Below are 19876 nucleotides of genomic sequence, written 5' to 3' on the forward strand. Positions count from 1 at the left end.
AGTGAAATTCCATCTGCACAAACACACAAACACACCAGTTTCCTCCTTTGTGTTGTTTGTCCACAATATAGAGACGGAAAAACTGTGTCGATTTTCCGAGCCCAACCCCCTGATTAGTCCCTTCACCCACCTCTCTCCTGGTATTTCATCTCTCATTCAATTACAAAGCTAATTGTCGCGCCAAACAAATTTGTGGAAGTCTATTGGGTATCATCTGCTTGCCTATTCATTGGGCGCAGTGCATCTATTTATAGTGAGATTTACTTTAAACGGTGAGCATTGGTTGGATGGGAATCATTTAAGTAAGGAATGTTGGCAGTATCAATGAATTTCAGTATAGCTGACCGGCGGGAAGTATTTCTAGACGGGTTGGATAAATTATATTGGATATTATTATATTATAAGGATAATACTATACTGTTTGTACTGATATCTACTTTGAAATTCCAGCATTGATTGAATGGAAGAATTTATAAAGATTGCTGAAAGTTTGGAGTGAATTTCAATGCAGTTATAAAGCTTCCAACTATACCAGATTGTTCTAAAGATCTGAAGAATGGCTGTGTTTTATTACACAATGCATTGAAATATGCTGTTCTGAAAATTGTGATTTATTATCTACATGGAAATTGCCGTACTGTCCTAAAGAAATAGCAATTAATCCTTTTTATTCCAGTCAAGGAAAAGTTATAGAGGGAAACGTTTGGAAGACAATTTTTAACACCGCAGTTCTGTTTAGGGTAGTAAGGAGGTAAACATATCAAAAGTCCTCACCCCTACCCCCTGTGCTATGAGGATGGGGGTGATTCAAAGGTACCATATATTGGTTCCTCGCAATAACTATACAGAGTATGAATTTGAAAAAAATCGGTCAAGTTATTTTGAAAAAATGGTTTTTTTAGTAATTGATCCGCCATTTTTCTCAAGAATATTACGGAGCTCCTGCAATTTTCCAAGGAAAAAATCATGTCATTTGATAGGACTTATGAATAGTACCAATGGCTTGAATTTGAAGAAAATCGTTAGAGCCGTTTTCGAGAAAACCGTGAAAAAACCTGGTTTTTGGTCATTATCCCCATTTTTCTCAAGAATATTACGGAGCTCCTGAAATTTTCCCAGAAAATGAAAATATGCCAGTTGATAGGCTTAAAAATAGCTATCCATGGTATAAATTTGAAGAAAATCGTTGGAGCCGTTTTCGAGAAAACCGTGAAAAACATGGTTTTTTAGTCATTTTCCGCCATTTTTCTCAAGAATATTACGGAGCTCCTGAATTTTCCCAGAAATGAGAATTATGCTAGTTGATAGGGCTTATAAATAGCTATCCATGATATAAATTTGAAGAAAATCGTTAGAGCCATTTTCGAGAAAAAAACGTGAAAACATGGTTTTTTAGTAATTATCGCCATTTTTTCCGCCATCTTGAATGAATTTTATTGAATTCTTATTGTCGGGTCCTCATGGTGTAGGGACCTTAAGTTTAAAATTTCAAGTCGATCGGTTAATTAGGAATGGAGTTATCGTGTTCACAGACATACATACACACACACATACACACATACACAAAACAGACCAATACCCAAAAATCATGTTTTTGGACTCAGGGGACCTTGAAACGTATAGAAAACTTGAAATTGGGGTACCTTAATTTTTTTGGAAAGCAATACTTTCCTTACCTATGGTAGTAGGCAAGGAAAGTAAAAATCGATGGAAAACGTCTATGATGATTATGAGCTTATAAAGCATCACGATCTCTTAAATGTTATGTTAATTTTATTTTTTACACATTCCCTACGACTGTGCAGCAGCTTAGTGTTGAGTGTGAAATCCCCAGTTTTGCAACAATAGACCAGGTAACAACGTAATTTGTAGGAAATGTTTTGAAGACAATTTTTGACTTTGCAGCTTTGTTGAGACCAGTTAGAACATACCAAAAGTCCCCATCCCTAGCTCATGTGCTAAGGGGATGAGTGGTGGTTCAAAAATTGAATTTTTTGGCTTTTTGCTCTACGCTCATATTTTGGGATCAATACGTTTAACCGTCATGACTAGCCAACAATGAGTCGTGAAAATGATTATAGAGCATAACATTCTCTTCAATTTGATGTATTATTTCACTATTCCAAGTTTTCCTTTTATTGTTATAGCAGTTTTAATGTAGGGGGTGATTTTTTCAACTTACACTTGCAACAAGTGTGAACTGATCGGCTCCACACCTTCAACGGAGAGGATAAATATTCGCACTTCTGCTATGTTCGCCATCTAACTAGTCCCAATTGAGCTGCCGAGTCAAAAATTGTGTTCCAGACACCAACTTCAAATTTCATTTTCAAATGATCGATTTTTGGAGCATTGAAAATTTCACATCTTGAAATATCAACTGGTGCTTCGAACGCTGGTTTTACTGATGCAATTTCACTATTATTATTACATGGAGAGGTGGAACACAAGTGAGATACAACTGTTTAAACGGTCATTATACCTTATAATAGCATCGATGGTTTCCATTCAACCAATGCCGACAGCCTCAAGTGAATCTTGATAAATTCAAGTTCAAAGTCAACCTGCTATTTCAAATAATGTTTTCAATTGATCCAAGTTAAAAACAATTCAATTTATTTACGTTTCTTGTATAATCACATTGATAATTTTCCTAATTAATAAAAATAATATAACAACTTGTCGTACCCTTTGTTATTAAAAACTTTAAAATATTTCAACGACTAGTTTAGACCATAATTTAGTTGATTTAGTCGTTGAAATATTTTAAAATTTTTATTAATTTGTACAAAAGTAGCCTATATATGTGAAGTGTTTTAATAATTTTCCTAGTATGAAAAAAATATTATGACACTTATAATGGAGTGATTGACCGAAATAAGACTAATACTAAGAGAATATTCTCTTATTTCATTGCTTTAGTAACTTGTGGAAACGAAACTCCTATAAATATAGATTTCCACAATAAAATTAAATATGGAAATAAAACCTTGAACAAAAATAAATAAATGCCGAGTGGTAGAAAACCATTGGTAACTTCAAACTAACACCTTTTTAAGTGAAGTAACAGAGCAAAACGTAGTAATTTTACATCTACAGTAGTACGAAAAAATTGTAGTATATATATACTCTACACTAAACCCCCTTTCTATTCCCTTTAAATTTTAACTCTATAAATTTTCCTTTCAAAAGAAATATTCAGCTGTTTCCATACTTTTCAACAACTCTGTATATTGTATAGATATGAAAAAGAGGATATATAGATTGAAGAGGAATGAGAAGATAGAAAATGAAACCGTTGAATACACTTTTTTATCCATGACCACTCTCAATCAAGTTAGCAAAAAATAACAAACTGGAAGCATGAAAAGTTGAAAACTTGACGTAATGGAATCTTGAAGAATTTAAAATAGGCCTATAACCATCCTCGGTAAATTAGGATTTGTTTGCAAATTGTATTGTATTCAATGATCTGTAATATCATTTGTATAATGTACTTTGTCATGTAAGTGCTATCATTGAATAAATCTTCCATTTGGTGCATATGGCAACCAGATTAAGAGGGTAGAGGAGAGAGTGAGCGAGCAATGACATGGCCATGACATAGAAGGAAAAATTCAAAGAGATTGTTTGATTGATTGATTGAGTACTTTATTTATGTAGATTACAATATACTGGCTTATACACTTATATACAATAGCTTACAATACAGCAAAATTATAGATGAATTTACATAATATAGACTAAGAAAATAATTATTGAATATTAAAAATAGAGAGAGAGAGAGGAGAATGGATTTCTTTATTACAATACTAGCAGGTAACCCGTGCTCCGCAAGGGTCTATTTAAATTACGTGACCAACTGAAAACCTGAGGCTCTGAAATCTAGAAGAACTGAAAATAGGCTTATAATCATCCTCGGAAAATTAAGAATCTTTATACAAAATTTCAAGTTAATCAGTCCAGTAGTTTAGACGTGATGAAGAATTTCCTATCCCGTACGTGTTGGTATATAAGCCAGTTCTTTCCTTTATTATATATTATAGATCAAATAATTATAATGTGAATTTATTATGTGACAGACATTCATCAAATTGAAAAAATTCAAAATAGAATTCTGAGACATTTATACATGAACAAATTTAATTGCTTTTGTCCCTTAATTCCCCAACTAGTGAGTTAAGATCGATATTTAAAGTGCACTGTCTAGAATTACGCAGATCTGTAAATCTCTATTGCTATTATTCAACATTTTAAATCATAAAGTTCATATTCCATCATTCATAAATTTATTGAATTTCAATTTACCTTATGCTAGGCCTAGAAAAAATACCTATATGTTCAACATACCTTTTGTGAGAACTACTCATCACTATAATTCGTTTCTTATCAAAATTCTAAGATTATATACTACTTTGAATGAACATATAGATCCGTTTTCGAACTCATTTAATGTCTTTAAGAAAAATTGTGAAATGAATTTATCTTGTAGCTCGTTTGAGTCATGAAATATTATGAGCTCTGGCTAAAACTTTTTGTTTTCTTTATTTTTATTATTTTTATTTCAATTTTTGATTCACTTTTATCTTATTCTCTTCTATAATTTTTCCATAATATTTTCATCTTTTAAGTTTACTTTATTATGTAGTATGGTTATCTATTAATTGTGTAAAAAAGGCTCTTCATGGTATTGTCTGTGAGCCTTCATATGTATATCAATAAATAAATAAATATCAATATCAATAAATTATCTTCTCTCTGGCTCTAGCCAGCCTAACAACGTTTGCAGCAAGAACTATCATTTGAAACTATCAGAATGGGAAGCATTGATGTTATGCTGACATTTTGAAGTGAATTGCCCCATATAGGTTGTATACGCAACGCACACGTAGTGAAGTGAGTAAATGCAGTGTTAATGCCTGTGGGATAGGCACTAATCTCGGAAATAGGATGTCCGTCCACTGGAGGGAAGAGCCCTTGGCCCTCCTGTAGGTTGGTTGGGGTGGGGGGGGGGGTTGAGTCTGCCGGAATCCTGGATTCGAGATCGATAGTTGGGCAGGGTGTGGTGGGGGATGGGGGATCTAGTACCTACCCTGTGAGTTCCCCTAGGGCCGGCGTCTTCCCTCATAACACACACCCCTGTTGGCCACGTTGCACCAATTCGTGTTCTGTCTCTCTCTCTCTCTCTCTCTACACTTGAGGGTCAAGTGTAAGAGAGGGCCGGCTGTGCCGTAACTTCGCACTCCTAGGTTTTCAATAAAGGCAGCTAATCAATCAATCAATCAATCTCTCTCTATCTCTCACTCCCACAGGCTCTCCCACTCTGTCTGTCTATACATCTATCTCTTGCTAAAATTGATTGAAAAGTAATAATTTCAGGTAACTTGTTAAATTTCTTGAATAGTTAGCTATATTGTAACAAAGAAATCTAATTTCTCCACTGTCTTTGAATTGTTCCCTCTTTCTCTTTCAGCTCTCTTACTCTCTCTTTTTCTGTTTCTCTCTGTCACTACTGTATCTCTTTCTTGTGGTAAAATGATTGAAGTTTATTCGTTATTAAAAATTCCTTTGATAATATACTTTATTTAGCTATTATCTGTAACATGATAAAGGAAAAAATCGTCTTATACACACTTAAGGGATAGGAAATTCACGAATGACGCATCATCACGTCTGAACTACTAAACTGATTAACTTGAAGATTCTTAATTTTCCGAGGATGGTTATAAGCCTATTTTCAGTTTTTCAAGATTTCAGGACCTCAGGTTTTCAGTTTGTCACGTGATTTAAATAGACCCTTGCGGAGCACGGGTTACCTGCTAGTATTGTAATAAAGAAATCCAATTCCTCCTCTCTCTCTCTTTGAATTTTTCCTTTTATGGTCAGGGCCATGTCATTGCTCGCTCACTCTCTCCTCTACCCTCTTACTCTGGTAGCCATATTGCACCAAATCATTCTACTGGTCACGTCTTTTGCTCTCACTCACTCTTTCTGTCGCTCTTTTTCTCTCACTCTCTCTTCTTCTAAGCCCACTCTCTCATATCCTCATCCATGTTTCAGGCCACGTCTTTTTCTCATTTTTCTTCTATTGTCCCTTTGACTTTCATACCCTATTGGAGCCACCTTAAACGACCCAAGACTCCTAATACGAATACAGGGTCATATTTGAGTATGGGTTGTTGGTTTTTTCGAATCAATTGATCCCAAATATTTACGAAAACAACAATAATTCAACAACAAAGAACAATAAAATTCAACAATAAAACAACAAAGAACTCTTATATTCTCCTCAAGACCAGTGGGGAAAATTTGGAAACCTACCCTAACAAACTTTGTTCCGTGTTAGGTTTGTACTCATCCTAACACTGCATCAACAATTTTTTTGACCTGAAACAATTTCCATATAAAAATCTAATGAAACATTTTCTCTTCAAAACATATTTATGCATAAAAAAAACTTGAACAACTAACTGCTCACACTCATTTATGAATAGATAAAAAAATGAGAAAGAAACATATGAGTTTTACCAAAATATTTTTGTGAAAAACAATATTATTCATTAAAAATTGGCCCAAAGAGCAAAGTAGGAGCTTAGCAAACGCTGGGAGAACATTTAATTGGAAAGCAGAGATAATTCTCACTAATGACCGCTGAGACTATAAATTGAAAGAGACGCTTTTTAGAGTTGAAAAGCTGAAAATGTCTTGTGTCAGATGTAACACTCTTTCTCTCCCACTGTTATACTCACTCTCTCTTTCTCACTATAACGCTTACTCGTTCTCTCTCTCTCACACACACACACTCTCATTCTCTTTCCTACATGCATACCTCTCACCATGCAAGCGAAGCAATTAGCGACTTTCGGCTGTAATTTCTGTCTCAAATATGGAGGCGTAAAAAGATGGGTGCCAAACCCTCAACTTACATATACACACACTTATTCCATATTAAAATACCTATAGATGTATTCTACCCTTCACGTTCAACATATATTTATGATGCCCGCTTTATATTCACGTATCGAAAGGGTTTTATTGTTCTTGCTCTTCATCTTCATCCTTACTCGTGTATCCTCTTTATATTCTGTATTATATTCTTTTGTGAATCATTTTCGCCATCTTGCTTTGTGCTTCATCATACTATAAGAATGTAAAACTCTCTTCAAATTGTCAGCATTTCTTGAATGGGAAGCATAGCTGTTATTCATGAGGAATGTAAAGTGAATCTCTTTGTACACTTTTCATATTTTTTTATCTTTTGCGCATTATTATTTTTTAGTTTATACTGTTTATCCTTTCCTTTGGATCAATCGGTCCTTCTTTTCTCGATGATACTATTGGTTTATTCTTTTTGAGAGTAAAAATTATATGTAAACAAAAGATTTTATGATCTTATAAAAACACAAAATTAATTAAACATTCGTTTAATTTAATTATTGAATATACGTTTAATTAAATTATTAGACATGCGTTTAATTAAATTACACATACGTGTATTAATCAGTAGAAGACAGAGAACTAAGATATTGAAAGAGATTAACGTATATTTAAAGTGACAGAAAACATGGAAGATAATTCAAAATAATGGAGGAAGTCCAAGATAGCAAGATTAACTAGACTAGGATATAAACTTGAAAGCTATAAAAATTACCCTTTTATTTTATTCATTTTGAGTAAAAATCCTGAGATGATAAATGTAGAGATAGTCCTAGAGGAGAATAAAGTTGGAGAGGAATTATATTAGAGAAATCAAGTAGATGCAAAAGAGCTAATCAGTACAGAAGAAAAAGATAAGGTGATGTACGGAAACAGCCAAGTAAGAAAAATGCAAGAATAACTTGAAGAAGAAGAAGACGAAGTAGAATATGATGAAGAACAAACAAAATATTTGAAGTCATTGTATTAGGAGAAAGCTTTCGACAATGAAAAGAGACTCCTAGCCAAACACCTTCTGATTGGCTAGTTGGAATTGGCACTGCCCCTTCTACGTCACATCGCTTTCTTTTGGTCCTCGTATTTGCAGTACTGTCTAGTTCCGTATGCTGCTACTGATGGCAGCAATTTATGGGTTTTGAGTTTTACTACACTCTTCATATAGTATTATGGAGATTGGTTTAAAATTTAGAATATTGTTACTCATCCATTCTCATAAAATATTCACCGAATTAGGTACTATACCTGATGATTGTTCGAGGATATCAAATTTTAACTTTACTTTTACTTCGATTCCGTCCCTTTATCATTCTACGATTTTCAAAATTCGTCCAGAGGTCCAATCAAATTTGATTGATTTGGCAGAATTTTAGATCGGTTGATAATAATGAGTCACTGCCATTTTGCTTTTCATATTTTTGTAATAGAAGTGTATCAGATAGAATTACCGTTTGCAATGTGCAATGTCTTTTAACATTCTTTCAAATCATTAGGCCACCAAAAATACTATTATGTTCAGCCCTACATAATAATTGATAAGAGCGAATAAATAGAACTCTGGTCAATATCTGCTACTCCAAATATTTTTGCGTTATATTACTGCAGAAAGTATTATTTACTACTGCAAATATTGACCGAAGTTCTATAAATATAGGTTTCATTGGATATTCGAATTTATTAATATAGTATTCCAGCAGTTGGTCAACTGCAGTATCTAATAATTCCTCCATCTTTGATAGAGTTTGTACAGTTTGAAGGTGCTTGGAGTTTGTTTGGGGTGCGTAATGCTGATCTCGATGAAAATCTGCGGATGGATTAATAATTAATATTCTATCTAATTATTAACAACTATTGGCACCGTATGTGTAATGTGTGTATTCTATAAAACAGCATTAATTTGTTGTCTAGGCGCTAGCCTGTTATGAAAAATAGATACTACTTGTTGAAACGTAGATATTCCATATCTTGTTTTTTTTTCTTTCTGAGCTACTTGTTAGTCAGTTAATAATAATTAAGGGAAAAGAAGAAGAGGTAGTGGCAGAAAAGGAGAACGAGAAGAAGAAAAAGAGAAGACTTAGTAGAAGAAAAAGGTTAAGGGGAGGAGAAAATTGAAGATGAGAAATAGGGGGAGAAGAAGAAGAACGAGGATAAAGAAGAAGAAGATGAAAAATGAGAAGAGAAATGGTAGCAACAGAAGAAAAAGAATAAGAAGAAGGAGGAGGAGGGAAAAGAGAAGAGGAAATAACGAAAAAATTAGAAGAAGAGAAGAGTTAGAAGCAAAGAAATGTGGAGGTGATGAGAAGATTAGAAGAGAAGTAGTGTGAGAAAGAGGAAGCAGAAGAAGAAACATAATTTAAATTAGCATTGGTAGTGTAGCCCAGTAACCAAGAGGACCATGTTTAATAATAACAGCGTCTTAACCTAAAATAATGACTACTTTCAAGCGAATAGCAGTCAGCAAAGCAAGCAAGCAGATATGAACCACTTAACTAACTTATGTTTTAGAGAGGACACAGCATGGTATAGTAGAGCCGGCGGATAACAATCGCATTTTATTGGGTTGGAGGACATCTAACCGATATTTTTCAGCCCACGCCAACCCACAACCACCCAGCTAAATAACTGCAACATAGCGCTAGAAAACAGAAGAAAAAATTCTGGATGGATAATGCTTTAATGCATATGTGTGCCCAAGATAAAGGTTCAAGTTCTTAAGCCCGGTTTCACAACAGCCGGTTAAATTTTAACCGTTATTAATTTTCACGAGAACCAATCAGAGAAGGCGTTTTTGAAAAGACGGCTTCTCTGATTGGTTCTCGTGGAATTAATCACGGTTAAAATTTAGCCGGTTGTTGTGCAACCGGCACTTAGAGGTTCAGAGATGAAGAGATCCTTGGATTCCAGAGATGATTTGGCATTATAGTGAGGTCCACATTATAATGACAGTTTTTGATTAGCAATGGTATTGCTATCCTTGATCCTTGTCTATCATTCAACAAAGCAAATAGCGCTATCTTTCTCGCTTTGCTCTGTTGTCAGATCGTCTTTTAACAATGTAGAATTAATAATTAATTAACAAAATATTCCACCTTTATTATGAAAATTCATCATGAAGTTATTGAAAAATATAATTTCTTGCTTAATAAAATATAATTATTTTAAACGAGAATGAACCATTAATAGACCTGTATCAGCTACCGTCTATAGAAGGCATTGACAAGACAGAGGATCGGCAACGCCTTTCTCCTATCTTTCTTCACTGCCATTATAACGTGAACCTCACTGTAGGTTTCTATATTTATGTAGATGTAGATTAGGTTTCTATATTTATGCAGATTTATGTTGTGATGTAGATGTTTCCATATTGCAATGTAGTCTTTGATCAGTTACGGTTGGAGTTTACAATAACTATTAACAATTTAGCGAATTATTAAGAGAATTTCACTTGCTGTTGTAAGAATTGAATATCTATTCAATGATCTGAAGAAGGAGTAATGGGATCCAATGATGATAAATTGTGCTACTGTATTTACTCGTCCAAAAATGGGAGTCTAAAATTCTCATTATTATTTTACTCAAATAGAAGTAATCAAATGTTTGATTCGTATAATTCTTTTCCTCCATGTCTGAATAGGCCTATCAGCAAAGAACAGATGAATTGAAAAACTGCATTTTTAAATTTTCCTCATCTTCTATGACTTCAATTTTTCTCAGCTTCTTTCCTTTCATCTTCTTGTTATGCCTTTCGTATACAGAATTCCATCATTAGTTTATGAGTTTTTTCTTCGTTTTACATGCTGAAATTTAACATTTTTCAGATTTTCATTCTCGCCTTCAGAATTCTTGTCTGTAATTGTAGCTTGTTTTATCTGCAACATCTTAACTAAATAACTACGTTTCCCAATATCCATGTTTAGAAAACCTTCCGTGATGTAGTCCTACTCAACACAGCAGTAGTCTAGTGTTTAGTCTAATGTATTATGAATTTGTTTTTTTTTTCTTGAAACATTTTATAAAATATTGTAGTTTTTTTTATTATCATCGTGTAATAAAATGTTTGCTTTTTCAGGTAAGAGCTCCTTTCAATTTACGATCGCTTGATTTAGCGGTAAGTGATAATAAAATAATGTTATTAATGATAATTGCTGGAGATGCTTCTACAAGATTTCAGGAATTTTGCACTACGACATTTTTTCCTATCATTCTTGAATGTACACAGTACACAGTTCACCCTGCCTTTCTCTATTAGAGAAGCAATTAATGAACATTGTTTTAAAATTGTTTAATTCAATTTGCTTCGTAATTACTTATCAGGGCGTCCGGTCTATAATTGAATTTGAATTGATGTGGTTAACTGAACTCATCAACTCTTTTTGTAAGTGGGAATAAGGTGAAAGTTAAATTACAATCCAGTCGAACTAAGCCAGTAATAAATTGATGATAGATTTGATGTACGGTGAAAACTTCGATAAAATTGGGGAGCTCCCGTGAACTTAGCTAGCCGTTTTATGGCTGTACAATCAAACACAAAAATGCCAGAATAAGAAGAAAATTCGTATCAATACATCATAGAACTCTACCAAACCTCCGAACCATCTGTAGGATAAAATTATATTCCTTTGGACAAAATCAAATTTCTCACGTTAAACCATAAATAATATTACTGGCAGAAAACTTTGAAATCACTTTTCAGGGTCATTTTATTGGCCTATCAGATGTTGAAAATAGCGTGTGAGTGATTTTTACTTTCCTTGCCCTATTACCATAGGTAAGGAAAGTATTGCTTTCCTTGCCCTATTACCATAGGTAAGGAAAGTATTGCTTTCCGAAAAAAATTAAGGTACCCGAATTTCTAAATTTCTATACGTTTCAAGGTCCCCTGAGTCCAAAAAAGTGGTTTTTGGGTATTGGTCTGTATGTGTGTGTGTGTGTGTGTGTGTGTGTGTGTGTGTGTATGTGCGTCTGTGTACACGATATCTCATCACCCAATTAACGGAATGACTTGAAATTTGGAACTTAAGGTTCTTCCCCTATAAGGATTCGACACGAACAATTTCGAAAAAATCTAATTCAAGATAGCGGCTAAAATGGCGAAAATGTTGTCAAAAACAGGGTTTTTCGCGATTTCCTCGAAAATGGCTTCAACGATTTTGATTAAATTTATACCTAAAATAGTCATTGATAAACTCTATCAACTGCCACAAGTCCCATATCTGTAAAAATTTCAGGAGCTTCGCCCCATCTATGCAAATTTTGATTTTAGATTCCCAATTATCAGGCTTCAGATACACTTTAAACAAAAAACTTCGAGTGGAAAAGATTGAGCATGAAGATCTCTACAATTAATGTTCAGTAACATTTTCACCTAAAATTGAAAATAAGCTGGAAATTCGAGAAAATTTGATTATCCAATTGCAAACTGTTGAATCTATAAAATGATTCACTATGAAGAGATAGCAGACCTCGTATGTCTCCAGCGTTATTGTCCTGTCACCAGCTGGCTCAGATCTTTGTTTATAAGTAGACTTGAGATGCGCGTGCACACTAGCGTCAGGTGATCAATTTTCATAACTGCAAGGAAAGTTGTGTGAGTGCGCCACACCAGATTTTTTTAGAAATGTGTTGCTTTATTAGTTTCGACATGTTCATCTTCAGAACTAGGTTTAGCCTACTCATTGAACTCATTTAAATGTTCTATTATCCAATTTAGGCGTTTTCTTAATACTATTCTTCAGTGATCAGAAAGTTCATCTTGGTAGTCTAAACATAGCTGCTACAGTTTATCCCCATTACAATTAGTTGCTTGTAAAAACTAGATACAATTATACTCATATCAGTACACTAATGCTTAGATACTAATTCTTGCTTCTATATTTGGGTTCCATTCTATCATCTATTATTCACGCACAAGTTTCAGGCGTTTTTAAGTGTACCATTCGTCATAAAACAATAATTGTGGTTTGGTATTTTTACGATGTTGACCAACTGAACAAGTGCTTAATTACAAAGTTTAATAACTATATTCTCAACGGTCTTGGTTCAACTTGAAAAATCGTGAAAGAACTTCTTAATAAAAAGTCTCCATCATCATTCTCTTCTTCTACGATCTTCTTTCTTCCATTTTCTCCCTTATCTTCATGATCATTCGGCTTCTCCAGTGCTCGATTCTTCTTTTCTCTTGTTTTACTAGTAAATCTTTTCAATCTATATCTTATTCTTATCCTTCTTCTCGTGATCTTTGTATATTTCACCCATTGTACTCCTCTCATCGTCCTTCTCCTATCTCCTCACTTCTCCTCCTCTGACCCATCCTACTTCACAAGCTTTCTACCAACATCACCTACTGTTTCTAATTTCCTCTTTCCAATTCTCTACTTTTTCACTACTTCACTGCCTATCCGTCTCTTCTTTCTTCTCTGCATCCTATTTCCACGTCCTCTCCTGTTCTTCACATCTTTCTTCCCACCCGTATCTCCTCATCCTCTTCTTCCTACTTCTTACCTCTTACCTTGCTATCTCTCTACTGCTTTTTTCACCACCTATTCGTCTCTTATTTCTAGTCGCTCCCTCTTTTCTACGTCGTCTCCTTCTCGTCCCCTCATTTCTCCCATCCTCTTCTTGTTTTCTTATTCTCTTTCCCATTCAGCTCTTTCCCCTTCCCTTTACGCTGTTTTATTTCGCTTTTTAGAACAGAATATTTCAATAGCCATTATTATCAAGTTCACTATTTTGGCAAATTCTAACATATCAATGATATAAATTGATAGATTAATATGATAAATCATAACCTTATCTTGGACTTTGTCACTTATAAATTTCGAAGAAAAATAGCACAAGGACTACCTTATAATTTCATCTTTCAATGTTATTACATTAGTGTCATTTGCATTGTAAATAAATAAATGAATAGATAATAAATAAATAGATAAATAAATAAATAGATAAATAAATAGATAAATAAATAAATAGATAATTATAGATTTTTGAATCGTAGATCATCGAAATTGATATGATAAATCTATTATTGTTAACATGGCCAATAAGCACTGTGACCAGAATATACGTAGAACTATTCCAACTAACAGTGTGTGTTCCGATCATTTCGCCTCTGTGTGAAAGCCATCATCAGCCGCTTGTAACAAGCTCAATACTGCAACCGCAGCACAAAATCTCTCACCGAATTCGAAGCTCGTTAATTAGTTAATCGTTGACCTGAAAACGGGGTACATCCATTTAATAACTCGCACACAGCGAGCGATCTGTGTAAAGAGACGTGCAATATTGATGTGGCCGTGTCCTGTGTGTTATAGGCGACGCGACGCGATTTTGGACGACGCCTGTCGTTGAAGTGGGAGGGGGGAAGGCGTCGGTTCCTGGGGGGGAAGGCTAGTGATGGAGGGGAAAGCGCCGAAACATTGAGACAACTCGCTGCAGTGTTCAGTCTGTATGGCGGTGTCTTGCCGATAGGTCCGTGCGTCTCTCGGCATCAAATACGGGCTCTGTTCTGTACTTTCCGTCTATTATTTCAACAATCTATCACCGGTTTCAAATACTCTAATCGCATCTTTCGTGTAGTGGAAATATTGTACAAATTTAGGGTGCCCAAAGTGAACTCTTCCGCTTACAAAGTCGGGTGTTGTAGAATAACCTAACTAACTCACCGGTAACCTATCAGCTGTTTGTTTTGTAGCTATCTAGTGTGCACTGTGATAATAGATCTGTGTTAATTGAATTATCAATACTATTTAAAATATAGTCAGTGGTTCACAAGAACTGCTAGATTGTGATATTGTGGTCTATGTGATTAAGATTGAAAGTGAACCCATCCCAATCAGCTGTTTTTAGGTGCTGAAGTTTGTTGAAAATTGTGGTAGATCAGTGTCAAATATCGTCAGTGGTTTTTTTAGGATCGTGAGTGTTAATTGTGGAGTATCGTCGACAATAATCTATCTGTGAGTTTTGGCAATTGTTTATTGGGTTAGCAGATTGGGGCGAGATAATTTAGGTCGAGTGGAAAGGTAATTCGTTATGAATATTGAAATGTTCTATTAAATTGATATTTATATTATTATGACAGATATTGATATTTCCCTCTAATTTTGACATTATTGTGATTGATCTCAAATTATACTAGTTTTGCAGAAATTAGGGATGAATTTAGCAAACTAGGTTCTGTAGCTGCAAAATTGAGTAGATTAGGATAAATATCGAAATTATGGAATCATTAATATTAGTAGCGTATAATGCCCAAATAAACAATACCCTGATAACTTTTCTACGGTTTTGTATTCTAGTCCAGTATATTTTTATTATGTTAGAAGAAAGTTTCCAGAGATTTTAAGTTCAATGTTTCAAATCAATTTATATTCTTTTTCATTGCATAAATATGACGATGATTCTTCATAATTCTCAAACTATTTTACAGTTTTTTTTTATTTAAATTCAATTTATTGCCAATTTAGAATAATCAAGACAAATTACAAACTCTTAATAATATGACATATCATTAAAAATATAAATAAATACACATAATTATCCATACATATACTTCAATAAAATAAAATATAAAATCTAGGCATCACCAGCAAAAATAAACTCTGCCCGCTGGTGAAAATTGCATAACAGTAAAAGAAAAACATAATATTTCGAAATAATGACATAAAATATTTGGTTACATGATGATTATCATTATATCATATTTTATCATTGCATTGAGATCTAGATCATAATATTTTTATCCTGAATCGGTTCAATGCTCTCATTGGTTTATAGAAGTTTTATCTTTTCATATTAGTGTATTAAACGAATTTCTGTTGAAGTATTTCTCACCAATGCAAGTTTTAAATTTATTTTCAAATTAAAATTATACATCAGGTGCTTTTGATTTAGTATCTTAATCAAATTGAGTAATTTAATCGAATTTAGATATCAAATATATTCAGTTAGATCTCTTGAAACATGCTAATTGGTGACAAAAAATCACGAAATAAACCATTTCTATAAATATGCCTGTGATTCAGGAAAACGGGATGTGATATTGTTAGACTTGTATCTCGGGCAAGGTCGCTTTGATGAAACATTTGTAATCATGTTTTTGGGAAACACACATTGCGTAGCAGAAATTTCCAGCTATTTTGTTGCTATTCAAATCACGGCCGTTGGCGGAATTCTTGTGTCATATAACTTGACAATGTACCCCGTTTGACCGGAACAAGTTTTTCACTTCATTAACATTTGGATATTTTTGGTCTTCCTGGTTTTATACTACTTGTTTATGAGTTTGTTGTTGAACGTGCTCGAAAATAATTGTCCACAAAAACTGGGAATTCGTTTCAGGAATGCTGAACTTGAATTTTGGTTCTGTGGCAAGGTTGTTGAGGTTTTTCACATGCTTGAACATGGCTTTGCGCATTAAGATCGATAGTCCACCCCATTCTGTTGTGACAGTTTGAAGTGAATCGTACTATAGAAGCATATATCGTAATATAGTGTTATGAATATCTGCATTAGGGTTGTGTGGCAGAAAGGATCTAGAGTCCCAACTCCTCCTGTAATAAAGACAATTAATTGTTCCATACAATTCGATTCATCAATTTCAAACAGAAATGGTACTTATGACCACAGAATACAGAAGAATTTAGAAGTTTTCTCTGTTATGACCCATTGATTTCATGACCCAGTGGTGTGTTGGTGAGAGGGGGAGAGGTTTCATCGAGAGAAACACAGAAAGAGTCCAGATTAGAATACTTCAGTTATGCTCATAACAATATAAGCTGGTTTAGATTCTAGTAATTACAGCTAATAATATTCAATTATTTTTGCAAAGTAAAAATGAAGAACTTTTCAATTATATTAAGATGAAATGCAATTCCATTATGATGTTGTGTATAAAAATTGTTCTGTATATATAACAAGTAAAGGTGAAGATCTTGAGTTGAAGGTGAATAACTTGAGTTAAGGTTCAAGTATTGTTAGGCTAAGAACAAGTATTTAAAAGAGATTAAAGTTTGAACTTCAACGTGGAATAAAACTTCAACCAAGAATGAACCTTGGAAAAGGATATCGAGGAAACCAAAAACTTAGAATTATGATACATTCCAACAAAAAGTATTATTAGAACCTACAGAAAGTGATTTGACTAACACAAGCGTTATTCAGATTTGAAAGCATTTTCAATTTTAAAAAGCATTGTTGCTCCATACTAATGTTAAAAGCTAGTTGCAATGCCAACCGTTTGTTCATTACGTAGTTTTTTATTGATAGAAATAATTGAAACGTTAAAATCTATCAGTATGACGTTGAATTATTATTATTGATCTGGAGTCGTGCTGATTGTACAGAATAAATTTTAACGGCCTGTTGAAAGAAAAATCGATTCCGCTTGCACGCTTGCCTGCATAAATAATTTGACCTGCATTACAATTGCAGAGAATTAACAATAATAATATTAGGCTATTGTAATTCAGCAATTCTCTCAAGATTTTTATGGGATTTGTACAATGGTAGCTATTGAAAACTATGAATTTGGAGGAAAATGTCTATTAATAGAAATAATTCCTATTAAATTTAATTGTATTGCTTTCTGATTTATTACTAATTTTTAGCAGTTGGCTGAACTCAGACAATAGTAGAAATTGCATAATCAGAATCTACCTAATCTGTCATTAATAGAAACAGTGTTCTAAATTGTAATAGATAATGGAGTGAGTACAGGACTGTATAATTATTTTAGACTCCTAATTTAAATAGCTTGTGGTTAGAATGATCACTTTCATAAAATTATACTTACCTATTCTGGTTGCTGATGTGAATGATAGCGAATCTTCTTGTATGCTTTTGCTGTGATACTACTGCAGAGGTTGAACTTGCTCAAATGAATTTCTGTGTTGTTACTATATACTGATATTGTGGTAGATTTCTGATATATCATATTGTGGTGCCCTTTCCTTCATCTCATATTATCCATTTGGTTTTGTCAGTTACTAAGTTTTTCCTTATTGGTTGTTTGACGATTCTCATGATCATAATATTTACTGGGGAAAACATTATGTTCACGATTATCATTACTTTACTGAAAATGAGGTCGCGAGTTGTATTATATTTTGTAATTGTGAACAATTATTATTGCTCTGTATATTCACAAGGTTTGGTTCTCCGCAGAAATAAATTTTATCAACCTTAACACTATTCAAATTTATTTGTACGTGTTCAAGAATAACGAATTTTGAATAGAATGAATTGCGTTAATTTAGATTAGAGGTTTCTTGTAGTGCAATACAGTCTGTTGCTATACAAGAGTAGTAAACATTATAGACTTCTAATTGAGATGAAATTGCAAAATCGTGCACCGTACAAAGAATGCAGCGAAAATCTTTAAAAATAGACTACCTTGGAGACAAGTTTCATTATTAATCTACAAACAATTTCCTATTCGTACTATCCTCAATACTCTCATTTAAAAAATACCTTCAAGCAGTTATTTATGTATAAAAACGCGGAAAATCCTTCCGTGCCCGCTTTTCTTCCACCATTCTTTTGATTTCTTGAAAATTGATGATCAGTTTCAGTAACAGATTTTAGATTCCTGTCGTGGCTGTCATATGAATAAAAGCGCATAATTTGAGCAGCCTTCCTGCAGAGGTCGTGCATTGCATAGTCCAGTGTTCATTCACAAGGTCGCCGTTATTCACATGTAATTATGATGTTAATCTTCTTCTAATGAAATGCTGCTTCGCAACACCGCAAGTTCGATTTGTCTGAACGGGTGACGAATCTTAGACCTACTTTTATGGTAATGCCTGTAGGTCATGAGGTGAAGTCATGATGTGAAATTGCTTCTACAATTTACAAGGATCTCGTATTCCAATCTTGTATCCATTTTTCTGAAATGATGATTTTCCTTACATTTTTCTTGTATCCAATCATCCATTACATCCATCTTGTATCCATTTTTCTGAGATGATGATTTTCCTTACATTTTTCATAACTTTAAATAAAATAGAATTAAATTCAAATAAATAAATATCTACAACTTTTGTAGTAACTTTAATTCGTTGTTGTACAAACGTTCTTTATATCGCTAAACTTTAATTCATGTAGATTTCATTAGTCCATCTATGAAAAGTTCAATCCTAATTTCCTCTAACGTCCAGTTAATTGATTCCAATTTGTTGTACTTTTCCATTCGTTTCAGACTTGTTTCGGATTCCTTGTTCTGAAATTAATTTGTTTTAATGCTTTCTTCTTTCAACTTGGATTGTAAACAAACGTATTTCATTCGAATTCTGGAATTGAAATAGGGATAACCTTATTATTTACAGTGTTTTCTCTAGGTGCATACAGACTTATGCGCCACGAACACACGCATTCCACTTTTCATCAGCTGATGCTATTTTTATTACATCCGTATTTGTACAGAAACAGTAGTAAGATGATGTGACCTGTTAGTACACAACCCAATACCATAGCCATATGCTAAAACTACGCTAAATCACGGTTACTTTCTTGTTGATATCGTTGCATTTATCATAATGTGTTTTATACGGGGATTAAACAAACAGCTGACATTCCTCTGTTTAAACCAAGTATCTACATACGGGCCTTAATCCATTATTTGAATCATCCTTCAAGCGAATTGAGATTGATAAACCTGTTGAATTGAGATTGATAATAATTTATATAATCCGTCTTGAATTTTCGTTGCTTAGAAATTGCAATTGGAACATACATACTCCTCCCTACAAGACTACAACAAATCTAATACATCAATATTGGTATACATCAATTTGGTTTATTTGTGCTTTCACTGTAAGATGTGCTAACTGGAAATCGTAGAAGAACTGTAAGAAACTGTAATAATCGACTACCTTTTTTCCGGGTTTTCGTATTCGGTCTGATGCTTAGAAGTGAGACAATAGCTTAGGAGAAGTTGGTTGCGTATTGT

At 33.7% G+C, this 19876-nt stretch overlaps 1 protein-coding gene across 1 annotated transcript in view; it reads left to right on the forward strand.

Annotated features, from left to right (window-relative positions):
- The window catches only part of LOC111045203, a 296666-nt gene that overhangs the window by 23263 nt on the left and 253527 nt on the right, over positions 1-19876 (forward strand). The gene's annotated exons all lie outside the window — the stretch shown is intronic.

The sequence above is a fragment of the Nilaparvata lugens genome, chromosome 3 (genome assembly GCF_014356525.2).
Source record: "Nilaparvata lugens isolate BPH chromosome 3, ASM1435652v1, whole genome shotgun sequence".
NCBI lineage: Eukaryota > Metazoa > Arthropoda > Insecta > Hemiptera > Delphacidae > Nilaparvata > Nilaparvata lugens.